Raw genomic sequence first — 13,657 nt, forward strand, 5'->3', positions numbered from 1 at the left:
GATATTTTAGTAAGCACTCAAAAGGCAGGCAGTTTATCAGAGAGGCATAATTCTTCTATTAACTTTCATAAACAGCCTGCTTACTCCTTTGGGAATTCATATAGAGTATGTGTGTATGTAACAGCATAGCAGCAATGTATGTGGTGGTGTGATTATAGGAGATACAATTCTGCTTACTGATTATAACTTTTTTGATTGTTGATTATTCTTGTCTCTATGTCATAAAGAGTCAGAAAACTGCCAGCAGTCAGTTCAGAAAGGAAGAGCTTACTGAGTTTGACTGTGATCACTCTCTAACAAAGAATGTTTTTCCCTTCCTTCCTTCCTTGTAGTCTACTTTCCTTCCTTCCATCCATACAATACTGAAAATACACATTAATTTATTCTGTATGGAAGCTACCCACTAGAAGCACAGCCCTTACCAATATAAAGAGACAAAGAACGAGATTGTATTTAAAGCCCTGATTCAATTCAATATATTTGGGCTCAATTCCAGCTCCCATCATTGCATCCCATGACCGACTTTTTCAAGTCCCTTAATTTCCCTGTTGAAACTGCTCATCTGTGAAATATATTAGTAACATTAACGTCTCTAGCTAATTTATTTAAACAATAAACTGTTCATGATGTRGGTTAGGTTTTTATGTAGGTATACTACAACAGTGGGGGTTGGATCTTACTGTAGAGGAACCACTTTATCACAAGCAGTATGTAATAACACAGACCAGATCCAAAATCCTGCTGTGACTTAGACTTCTGTCAGTAAACAAGGGCAATGATCTCCTGATCTTGAACACATGCTAGAAAGCCTGCTGAGCTAGTTAACAGTCCCCCATTATCTAAAGTGTTTATTGGATTCATCAAGCGCCAAAAGCTGTGGATGAAAAACAGGAGTATGTTTTAATTTCCTTGTTCCTGCTGTTACTCTTCTCTTTTTCTTCACATTGACATTTCTACTTTRATTAAATGTTCAGTTCTTCCTTGTGATTCTACATACACAGTTTCAACAGCACAAAGCTACGTTTCTTTGGGGCAAAAGCCTGTGTGGCTAGTATAGCCTCTGCTGTCTTGGAGACTGTCTTCCTAAATATTCTGGTTTAAATATAATTGTCTGACTTTTTCTTCTGAGTAAACATATACTGACTGGGTGCAGAATTGTTTTTCATATTTCATAGGGTACTGATGACTCCCATGCTTTTGTTGTTAAATTTTTGCTTTTTGATAGGCTTTCAGACCAAAAGCTCAAGCAGCCGTCATAAACTCGTCATAAACTGGTCTACATGAGAAACTTGCCTGTCAGCTTGAGAAGAAAGACTCTCATGATTTCATAGGAAAAAAGTGACACTCATGAAGCAGATGCAAAAACTAAGACTCAGAAAATAGAGATTGACTAAATGTTCAATAATGTTACTTGTAGACATCCTAACGAGTTCTGTGAATTTGGGGGCTGACAGTAAGATGTGTCTTTTACGTAGCAAGTGTAATTAGTTGATTTTTAAAAACTAACATAGAGTGAGATTGATATCCAGCAAGAGAGTGTTATGTGAATCCAATGCTACTGAAAACATATGGGCCAAACTGTTCATTGAAGTAATACCACTGACTTCAGCACAGCTGAAATTGTACGTCTATTTCTATAGAGTGTTTTGAAGAGGGCTGCACTCTGTTGTATGAGTAAATGAGTAAGATGGAGCAGGCTATTCTGGAAGCTAGTGGGAGATTTTAGCTCATTCTCTTTTCTGTTGATCCATGTTTAATCTAATATTGGTTTCCTATTGTTTACTATTTCTTTGGCATTATTCTATTCTACTGCATGTAATGATTTACRCTGAGAAAAGAAAGTGTATGTGTTTTCCTGAACATCTTATACTGTGATTCAACAGTTTTTGAGAGGARAAACAGCTGTACATAAGTGCACATAGATTGTCAGATTCAGGATTTCACAGAAATTACCTGTTCAGATTTCCCATCATCTATTATTAATGTGATGTTACCGAGAAGTAAGTGCTCTAATAGAAACAGAAAACAAAACCATTTGGAGCTATTTTCTTTTCTAGAATTGTGATGAAAACCTTTTTTCATTTGCGGAAGAACTTCTCACAGAGCCATGTGGAGTGACATCACCAGCATCTTCCTTAAAGTGCAGTGAAATGAATGTTTTCGTTCTCTTCATATATTATAAGACTTTTCGTAATGTGCTACTTGTCAGGGCTCAATGAGTAGGAGTTTGAGGCAATATAGTGTTATAACTATCTCAGTACATGTTCTTTCATCCATTTATCCTTATTTAAGATCTACAATTATTTTCTGTAGTTTCTTCTCTTTTTTTTTCATCTTTTTCTGCAGTTAGTTTTATCTTTGTATTCTTTCCTGTATTAGTTGCCTATGAAGGTCGTATTTTTAGACTCTTTGGTGCAAACCTTCTCCCTTCCAAAATATTCAAAAACATTTTAGTAAGCTCAAGGTAACATTATTTTTAACCCTACATTTCTCATGGGGAAAATCATAGACTATCTCATGGATAACAACTATGTTAAGTTTTCCTATCATCTAAGAAGTCTGAGTCCTATTCAAAGAATAACAGAATAGCTGAGGTTGGAAGGGAACTCTGCAGGTCATCTGGTGCAACCCATCTGCTTAAGCAGGGTCACCTGGAGCACATTGCCCAGGACCATATCACATCTCCAAGGACAGAGGCTCCACAACCTCTATGGGCAACCTGTTTTAGTGCTCTGTCACCCTCATAGTAAAAAAGTGTTTTCTTGTATTCAAGTGGAATTCCCARTTTGTGCCCACTTCCTCTTGTCCTATCACTGGGCACCACTRAGAAGAGTCTGGTCCCGTCCTCTTGACCCCCCCCCAACCGATATTTATACATATTGRTAAGATCCTCCCCAGAGCCTTCTCTTCTCCAGGCTGAACAGTGCCAGCCCTCTCTGCCTTTGCYCCAGTCCCTTAATCATCTTAGTGGCCATTTTTGCTGGACTTGCTCCAGCCAGCCCATGTCTTTCTTGTGCTAGGRAGCCCAGAACAGGACCCAGCACTCCAGATGTGGCTTTACCAGTATGACTGAGTAAAGGGAAGGATCACCTCCTTCAACCTGCCAGTAATCCTCTTCTTCTTGCAGCCCAGGCTGTTGTTGGTCTTCTTTACTGATTCATGGTCAACTTGTTGTCCATCAGGATCCCCAGGCTCTTCTTTGCAAACTGCTTTGCAGCCAGTCAGCTCCCAGCCTGTACTTGTGTCTGGAGTTATTTCTCTACTGTTGCAGGACTTTGCATTTCCCTTTGTTGAATTTCATAAGGTTCCTATTTGCTAACTTCTCCAGCCTACTGAGGCCCTTCTGAATGGCAACACCATTGTACCATCCACTCCTTCTAGTTGTGTATCATCTGAAAGACTGCTGAGGATGCATTTGGTCCCATCTTTGAGGTCATTGAGGAAAAGGTTAAGCAATACAGCAACACAGTATCAACCCTTGGGGAACACCACTAGTGACTAGTCTCCAGCTGGTCTACACACTGCTGATCACAACCCTCTGAGCCCAGCAGCTCAACTAGTTTTTGATTTCCACCTTGCTGATCACTTATCTAACCTGTACTTCATTAACTTGTCCATCAGGGTGTTACAGGAAACATGCTAGTTTCAAAACAGTGTCAAAAGCCTAGCTGAAGTCAAGGTAGAAAACATCCACTGCTCTCCCCTCATCTACCTAGCCAGTCATTCCATCATAGAAGGCTATCAGATTGGTTAAACTTGATTTCTCTTTGGTGAATCCCTGCTGATTACTCCTGATCACCTTTGTGTCTTTCATGTGTCTGGAAATAGTATCCAGGTTTAGTTRCTCTATCGTCTTCCCAGGGATCAGAATGAGGCTGACTGCCCTGTAGATCCCTGGATCCTCCTTCTTGCCTTTCTTGAAGACAGGAGTGACAAGTGCTTTCTCTTAGACACTTCCTTCGATCACTACGACCTTTTGAAGATAATAGAGAGTGGCCTCACAATGACATCAGCCTGCTTGCTCAGCACACATGGGTGCATCCCACCAGGACTTGTGTAAGTCCAATTTGTTTAAGTATTTCCTAACCTGTTCCTTCTCTATGAAGGGTGAGTCTTCCTTGCTCCAGATTTCCCTTCTCTGGTCTCGGGGTCTTGGGATTGCTGAAGGCCGGTCTTACCTGTAAAGACGGAGGTGAAGGAGGCATTCCAGTACCTCTGCCTTTTCTGTGTCTTTTGGCACTAAGGTCGTTCTTCCGTTTAATAGCAGAGATGCATTTTCCCTAGCCTTCCTTTTGCTRCTTAGGTACTTATAGAAGTCCTTCTTGTTGCTTCTCACTTCCCTTGCCGGTTTCAACTCTTTGTGGGCTTTAGCTCTCCTAGCCCCATCCCTACATGCTCAGACAGTGTCTCTATATTCCTAGGTCATCTGTCCCTGCTTCCACCTCTTCTACACTTCTGTTTAAGTCTGAGTTTTGTCAGAAGCTCCTTGTTCATCCTTCTGCTGCCTTTGCTTGATTTTCCTCTTGTTGGGATGGACCATTCTTAAGCTTGAAGGAAATGATACTTGAATATCAATTGGCTCTCTTGGACTCCTTTTGCCTTCAGGACCATATTCCACAGGATTCTTGCAAGCAGGTCCCTGGACAGGGTCAGGTCTACTCTCCTGAAGTCCAAGGCTGTGATCCTGCTTTTTGCTTTCTTCCCTCCTTACAGGATCCTGAACTCCACCATCTCATGGTCACTGCAGCCTAGGCTGCCTCCAACCTTCAGATCTTCTGTTCTTCCTTGTTTGTAAGTATGAGGTACAGCAGAGTGCCTCTCCTCGATGGCTCCTGAGTCACCTGTGTTAGGAAGTTATCTAGAGTTGTTCTCTAGCGTTAGGACAGATTCTCAAATATGTGATATTAAGAAGTCAAGTATCCAGCTAACTTACAATGACAACAGATGATGTGTATTGGATACCAGGAATGAGCAATAAAAGAACATAAGACAGTCTCTTTTTTGTATCTTGGCACATCTGTGTTTCCAAATTTTAAAGCCCTTGCCAGGAGTCACTAAGATTGTGTGCATACTTCGACTCATGGCTTCGCTTCTGAAGGCTTTTGAAGAGCTTGAATGTCAGCAGTTTGTCAGACCTGGTGGAAGCAAATTAATCCTCAGTAAGTGAAGAATGCTTTTGGAAATACCATTTTAAATTTCTTAACAAAAATCTCTACTCTTGAAACATTGCCCTGGGCATGAGAAATACTGAGGCTGTATCTCATTCTTAGAACTTCTTTTTTGCTGATTGCTTTGTTTGTTTTACGGCTTAGAATTAATTAATATGGCCTCTTGAGCACATTCTTGTTCTTTCTTTCCACACCCTCTCAGGTGCTTTTTAGTCTCAGAGAAAGGAGAAAGCACTTAAGGCTGGTTTTTGCTTTCTGTTCATGGCAGAAATAAAGAGGGTATGCACGATAGCCCAGTATGAAGGCAGAGTGAGTYTGTGCTCCTAGCTCTCCTTAACTTCCCCTCCATAGGATAATGGTAGAAATGCTTCATTTTCTACAGTATTGGTATCTTGCACTTCTAATCCGCAGCCAAACGACTCAGCTGCTCACTCTGTCACACAGACYGCTCCCCATCAGATGTCCCACAGACTGTGCTCCATTTTTAATGACTGCTTGTGTAGAACTAGTAGTGGTATCTGAGCTTCAAGTTACATGGGCAGGATGAATATGTACACTTCCTAAAGTTTTCTCTSTTCCAGGTCCATAGCTCAAGTTCTTAAACCACACTGGGTCTGCTACTGATCTGAAAGTCCAGCTGTAAATCTGAGGTTAGTGTGGAGTCAATATTTACTGGCACCTTCTCACTTCACTTTAGTTGRTTGCTCTTCCAGCATACAGATACACTAATGCAGGAGGAAATATGGCAAGATACATGCCTGTGTGGATCTGGAAAGGGGATACGTCCCTCTCCTTTCCCCCATCCATCCCARGACTCTTAAGAAAGCTCAGAAAACCTCAGTGAGCCTGGGAAAATTCTGGTTGGCAGCAATTTGGGCTCTCAGTCCCTTGGCAGCTCTTTCAAAGTCTCTCATGTTCGAACAAAGGCAAATATCCYTTGATAGCTGTGTGTGGTTGGAGGATGACTTTTTGGGGAGAAAGGGGGACTGAACAAGGAGTTGGATCATGACCAATCATTTCTAATTCATGGATGAATTTTCTTTCCATCTGTCATTCACACCTTCAGGCCAGTAGCTGTGAGAGGAAAAAGCTTAGGGAAGAGGGCTCAGAGTTTACAGAGAAAGTGGGATCAGGATTTTTTTCTGTGGAAGAGGAACAATTTCTGTGTAAGAGACATATATCCATATTGAATTTCAATATCAGGTCGTGGTTGGCCCTTTGGGTCCCCATATATCAATTACTGATGCATAAAAGTAATTTCTCCTCTGGGTACTCAGCTGCTCCTTGTGTTGTTGTGCTATAGTGCTATGAGGAGAATGTGGTATGGATTTACTTGTTTAAGTGCTTAGAAGTATAAACAAAGGTTTTATTAACACTATGAATATTACTAGCCAAGCCTAAGAATATGAAAAAGTAAGGATGTTAGGGAGAGCGAATACTTTTTTTAGACCAACTGATAGTAGATAATCAACATTTATACCAATGTATGAGTTCTTGGGACTCTCACCTGTCTCCYTCTGATCCAAAATACTAGAACTTTGTTGTCAGAAGTTGTACATGTCCTCAGAACACTGTTGGCTGTGRCTACAAAATGTTTACCTTTAAAACTTACAAAAGAGAAAAGGCCAGATCCTGCTTCCTTGGAATAGATGATGCGACTCCCTGTAGAGTCTTAGGAGAGGCACATATATCCAACTGGATGATTTTGCAGACTGAATAACCACTTCCTTCTCTGTGTGGTGTTAACCTGTACAAACCCATGCCCTCAGATGATTCCTCACACCTATTTGGGGGTTTTCTTGCTTTCTGTATAAGCCATACTAATACTTTTTGCATTATTCCATGCTAATGAATGAATTCTCAGAGCAGCTGTGAAGGGGCCATTTCAATAGATATCAAGAGATTCAGAGAAAACCTGGACTGCCAAAGGCAAGAAAGATCAGAGGAAAGGAACAGCACAGTAAAAAAAAAAAAAAAAAAAAAAAAAAAAAAAAAAAAAAAAAAAAAAAAAAAAAAAAAAAAAAAAAAAGAGAGATCTTAAAGGAAATGCAAGAGTAGTGAGAAAAAAGGATGCAAAAGAGGAGGAGGTTTTCCAGTCAGATTTTCACCATACGTCCAAATAGCCTAGAAGCAGTACACGGTCAAATCTTGAGTCAGATTTTGTCAAACTAATGGTACATTAGAGAATAAGAGTTTTACACTAGCCATGAAGTGCAATCTTGCAGCTACATTGCAGTCATTGCAGTCAGCTAATACCATTTGATAGGCAGTGACACACTTTGGTGCTTTGCACATTTAGCATCATCTTCCTTACTGAGAAAATCTGTCTCATGCTACATTTCTGCCACTGGGGTAGCCTAAAGACCACTCTTTAATATCGAATCTTGCCAAAAAGGAATGAGTGTCTGAGTAGATAAGAAAGGTGAATCAGTTTAAGTATGAGTCACAGAAGATTATTTCAGYACTGGAAACCTTTCAACTATAGGTAGGAAGGAAGTGTAGGAAGATTCAAGCTTTAAGACAAACTGTTCCAGGAACCACATTCCTATCAGCAGAGGCACAGGAAGGTGGCAACACCAGTGAATTCAGTGAATCACTGGAAATTAAAGGAGATAATCATCAGGAAAAAAGAAATCTAGCCTTTTCAATGCCTAACAGATGGTCTTAGATTAAACAGGTTTAGTTCTTTCCATATAAAACACTGAGGGCTTGATCAGCCAGGCAAACACTATCAGAGACAGAAAGGGCAGCAATCATTTGGATCCAGTCGCTAAACTGACAACTTTGCTGGCCAGCTGGGAAACAGCTGCCTTATCATCAGGTACTGCTGACATTGTGCATATGCTCCGTTATGTCAGTGTTTTTACAACTACTGAGAGGAATAAAAGATAAAATCAGGACAGAACTCCAACCATTTGTGAATGCAGTTAATTAGAACAYTCACACTTCTTTAAATTCTTGGCATTCTATATTTTTATCAGTTTCAAAGGCTATGTCATTCTTACAGATAAGTTGGTCAGTGAAGATTTCTGCAGTCTCCAAAAAAGAAATTGGTTTATAGGCAATAATATGGACAAAACAGGGAATAATAATCTGTTGAATATTAAACTCATCCATAATAATAAGCAAGCACTTTTAGATCTTCAACAGTATAATTCTGAGAATAGCTTCGACTGCAAATGCAGTCAATTCTTCAAATACACAATGAAAGCAATGTAAGGGGCAATATATCACCTTGAATATCTAACAGAATCCTGTAGGTTTTAACATTGTTTCCAATATACTTTTCTGGCTTTCWGCTTTGCCAGAAACACTTTAATTCAATTGTAGAGGTGTACTCCATGCTGCTGTTTAGCTTCTCTTAACCACCATACCTGTGACTTGTGAAATAGAAAAAAGCTTTTATTTTTTWAAAAAGGAATAATTCAGCAGGGTGGTTTCTAACCAATATTAAGAACTTTCTCATGAATTGATTCAGTTTCTAGGACCCCAGAATCTGGTGTCTAAACTGAAGGGAAGGAGATATGGTTGGGATTTTCTCACCTTCAGTGACTAGCAGTGACTCTTCTTCTGAGGAATCAATTTTTCTCTGTCTGTTGAAAAGATGTCTGAAAAACTTTTGTCTAGGAGGGCCTTTGGAGTATCTCTTATTGGTGGAGTCACATTCAATGTCCTGGATGCTTTTCTAGCCCTCTTTGGGTGTTTTCTTAATTTGCTACTTTCAAACCAATTAAGAGTTTTTCACAKGTGTAGATTACAAGCAAGCATGATCAAAGAGATGAATTTGTCACTCTCAGACAGATACATGCTTTTTAGGGGAAGGGTTTTTTATTAGATATTTCAGGTGGCCTCTTTTGCTGTCATCTTATTTCAGTAATTTCAAATATAAAATATTTTTAAGGAACCAAGAAAGGGCTATTCCCTTTCTGAGTCTTGGTGGCTTCAGAACTGATGCATTTACCTTCATCATTTCCTGCTATATTATGCTCTTTGCATCTGTTCCAGTGTTAAAGTTAGATTTTAAAAATATCAGAACTTGCTTTATGATGGAAGAAGTATTTTAGAAGAGTGGGAGTTCATGAGGGAGGAAAGCACCCACTATTCTGAGAGGAGGAAAGATAGAAATGGCTCTAAAGAGAATCAAGAAGATTAAAAGAGATATTTGAATTCAGACATTACACTGCAAGGACAGATCAGTTRAATTAGCTATTCATTTATTATTGGRAAAAGTAATTTTACAAATGTGGCTAATGAAAGCCCTCTATTCAATAAAAACTTCAGAAGTAATTTAGTAATMTGCTGTAGGGGTGTTAATTGGAAAGGAGTTAAATTGTTCATTCATGACTGGACTCATCTCACCTAACTAACCTCTTCTTACTTCTCTTATCTTAATTCAAAGCCTGACTCTACAGGGAAGGCCATAGGGCATCTGCAGATGGGAATGTTCACACAGACACCACTTCAGTGCAAAAGAAATGGTACTRCAGAGCATAGGCCTTCTTTTATTCTTCTAACTACTAATGTAGAATTGTCTAAATAAAACTGATGGCTATTACTGATATGAAGTTATCCTAATCCATGTAATGCAATAAATATAATTGCTTGGACCTTCCAGTCAGCCTTACAGCCTAATTTATGTGCTTTTGTATAGGAACCCTTGTTCAGTTTTTGCTGCTAATTTTTCTTCTCCAGAACTTTCTAAATATCTTATTTCCTATCACATGTCTGAAGCTGGGTTGGRGTATAACCTTGACTCTTTGATTTAAACTATTTCTAAAGTTACTTCATATTATATATTTTTTTATTGTTCATGTTATTTAAAGTTCTAAGGACTGCTGAATGAGTTGTGGTCAACTTCAGTGCCTGGCTTAGGTTAGCTACCTGACTTCTATATAACTGAAGATAGACAGGGCAATYCTGTCTTTATGGACTGAACTAGGTTTTCTGCTTTCATGTGTCTCTGTGCGCTCTATTCTCTTGCTGCGTTCAGCAAGGAATTCACAACACAGCAGGTCAGGGAAGAGGCTGTGGTGGCAGTAAGGTTAACATGATAGTTTGGGGCTTCCCTCTCTCAAAATACAGAGTTGAATGTGTTGATTGGAGGCAGTCATGCCTGGCATTGCAGGTGGAGGATGCAGAAAGCAGCAAAGGAATCGCAGAGCCCATCGYGGGCTTGATCCTTTCAGGGCACAGGGACAGCCATGGAATTTCTTTTTTTGTTTGCAAGTCACTGGCTTACATCTTTCTGAACTGCATGATATTGCAGCCTTGATAAAATTTTTCTTATTTGGTTTTCTATTAGGCTGCTGGGTCACAGTCAAGTTATTATAAACCCCTATGCTGAGAAGCTTTCCTCAGTCTGAGTAGGCTATAAGACTGTGTTTTTATAAAGCCTTTTCTTTGCATTTGAGAGTGAGATAGCAGTGATCCTTTTCTTTCATTTTTACCGATTTTCTCACATTCCTGAGTGTTCTTTGGAACTGGGTAAGGATACTGTTTCTAGATGCCAGCCATGCCCAAGTCCCTTCATGCACATAACTTCTTCCCCAAATCATGAATTTCTCTTATCTTTTGAGAAATTCTTCTTTCCTTGCCTGCCCCAGAGCTAAAGAGAATAATACCTTTATATGCCTGTATTCCATAAGTAGTTTTTCAATTGTCTCTTATTAAATGTTCATCTAGTTAGTCTTGTGAGGTGATCAGCATCCCACACCRTATAGTCCATTGCTCAGTTACCACTGCCTTTGCAGTTCCTACTCAAAACCTGATTTGCCATGAGGTGACTATTCTGTTCAATTGAGTAGTGGTCACTGAACTTCTGTTTCTTAGCTAATTTTGTGCTAAGCAAAAATATTTTTTTGTGTCTTCTCCTGTGGTGCTCAAGTTCTGCAGGAAGGCAAAACATAGAGAAAAGGTAATCAAAGCCCATATCCAAATCAAACAACAGAATTTTATGCAAACACCTTGAAAGATCATGCTGGGTCAAATTCATAAGCTCAAGCAAATTCTCCAAGATGTCACAACTTTTCTTTGAAAAGCGAAGGCATTTTTGTGCTCTGAACTTAACTTTCTTTCATCTTTGACAGTATATGTTAGAAGTCATAAATTAGAAGCAAGGAAAAAAAGGAAAAATAATTGGGAGGTAATATAYGCTCACACTCCATTTCTTATTTCTTTGTGCTTTCTACTGCTACCTTCTMTTCTAAATGTTTGAATTACTTCTTCTAGATTTCCTCTAATAACGGGTTAGTTTCAATGTATGMTACGTGGCCTTATTTTAGACTTTACTTAGCTGTACTTTCAGCAAAACACACAGTTCAAATTGGGGAGAAATGGCCTTAAATAATGTAACGTTGTTAGAGGTCTCCTGGCTGCGTTYGTTACTGATGATATTTTTCAGCTTTCTCACATTGTGTTATAGTGGCAAATGCTCCCTTTTTGCCTCTGACCTTTAAAACATTCATTAAATTTAATGAGTTTAAAGTGTAAGAAAAAGAATCTTGCCAAGCACAGTCATCAGGACTCCTATTTAATGGGGAAAAAATACCCATTGTAATGAGATGAAAGAACAGATTCACAAATATTAGCAGGCCTATACAAAAGTGCTTTGCACTGTTTCTACCTACTGTGATTTTTCTGTTGATACAGTATGCTCAGTATGATAAAAGCATAAGGAAAAATAGCAGTAGGCACTTGAATACTGTTCTACCTATATGGTGTGAGAGAATTAGGTATTTTTCACAGTCTAGCAAGGCATTGCTAGTGTCCATAGAGTCTGTTACAAGAGGAAAAAAGTGCGAGCAGAGGATAACCTGATTTTTGTTAATTGTTTGCTTTTTTTTTTTACAAGAAGAGTTTAGCCTCTCCTGCCTTAACTGTGCTTACTAGTGATTCTTCCATAATACACCAGTCTAATATACTAAGAAAAATTGTACTTGCCTATCTTCTCTAGAAAGTCTTTCCATTGCATCAGGTTACCATTGTGGACCAGTGTTCGAGGAGAGTGGGATGTGCTGTGTTGCAGTGAGAGAAATGACTCTTCTAGGGCATCAGTGCAGAGGAAATGTCCTCTYCGAGGACAGACTCTGCCATGTGCCGTCTCCTGCTTTGTCGTGCTTAATAGCACAAAAGCTCTTCTGAAGAAGTGCAGCCATTTTGGTGGCGGTGGTGAAGAGTGGGCTTTTGTCTGTCATTTCCAGTAATAATTTYTCTTCTGCTTGGCTTGCGAAGAGCTGAATAAATGAAAACAGCAGAGCCCATAGCTTCTAAGATTGACTGTTACTATTTTAGCTATCAAAAAGTCTTGTCACGTGCAGAAACTGCAAGAAGCAGCTAGTTAGCTGAAGCACARTATCAGTGCTGACACTGCTGACGTCATTGGATGTTTCCTGGACAGTTCACCCTAGACATTATATCTCCTGTGCTGATGGGCTATTTGCCCCAACCCTTCCCATACTCTTCCAGCTTGATCTCCTATCCTCTCCCACTCTCTCTCCTTCAGCTAGCCCTTTCTCATGCAATCACATTAAAAATACAAGGGAAWGGATAAAAATAGTGTAGACTAAAATGGTATTTGCCACTGCTAAATTGTTCGTTCTGCATATAAGGAATATTTTTATCCACTTCTCTTTTCTTTGACCATTTAAACTCTAAACTCTTTCAGACATGGATTGCTTTGGCTGACTGCAAAGGCGCTACAGCAGCTGAGATAAGSATGAGTTATAACGAGCAGATTTGACTAAAGAGGGAGTAACTATACTGTTTATCTCCTTCAAGATTTATGTGTCATCTTGAGAACAACAGATAGAGAAATTCTAAGCATAGGCAATGCTTGGTAATGATCTTTTGCCTATTAAGGAGGGACGACCAGCCATATTCTTCAAATATGAATTTTCTGTACTCTTTCAGATCATAAAAAGAGCTAAAGTACAATCTTTTCAAGTAAGGGGTAAATTGTGTTTGTACAGGTATTTAGAGGACAAGATATGAAAATATGGGCATCCTTTAGAGGCTTTTATAAGAAAATGACAAAAATAGTAAGGGATTAGTTATCTTTCACAGTAGTGCTCTGGGTCATTAATTTAGTATTGGAAAAATCTGGAGGAGAGCAGAGAACTTGTGCAAAGCTGCTACATACATATGAATCTTAATAGGTCTGATCAAGGATATAGATAACTATTAATCTTCTCTTGGACTTCTGCAAATGATGCCCCTGGGTATTTAAAWCGCTCTATGAGAACCACAAAATGTTCGAGCAACATTTCCTGGCAACATAACCCTGTGGCATGAGACAACACTTCCAAATCTGGGGTGGCACTGGCTTTCATCCTGATAACTCTCCTATATCACCCCAACTCTTACATTTTAAACCTATGATTCTTTTTTTTTTTTTTTTTTTTTTTTTTAAGATCTTATTTGGGCAAAAGTCATTCTGACTTAATCTTATGTAAGATTTGTGAAAAGGGCTTTTATATGTGTTCAGCAAGGGT

Source organism: Rhea americana, unplaced genomic scaffold (assembly GCF_003343005.1).
Source record: "Rhea americana isolate MKP2758 unplaced genomic scaffold, rheAme1 scaffold_35, whole genome shotgun sequence".
Classification (NCBI taxonomy): Eukaryota; Metazoa; Chordata; class Aves; order Rheiformes; family Rheidae; genus Rhea; species Rhea americana.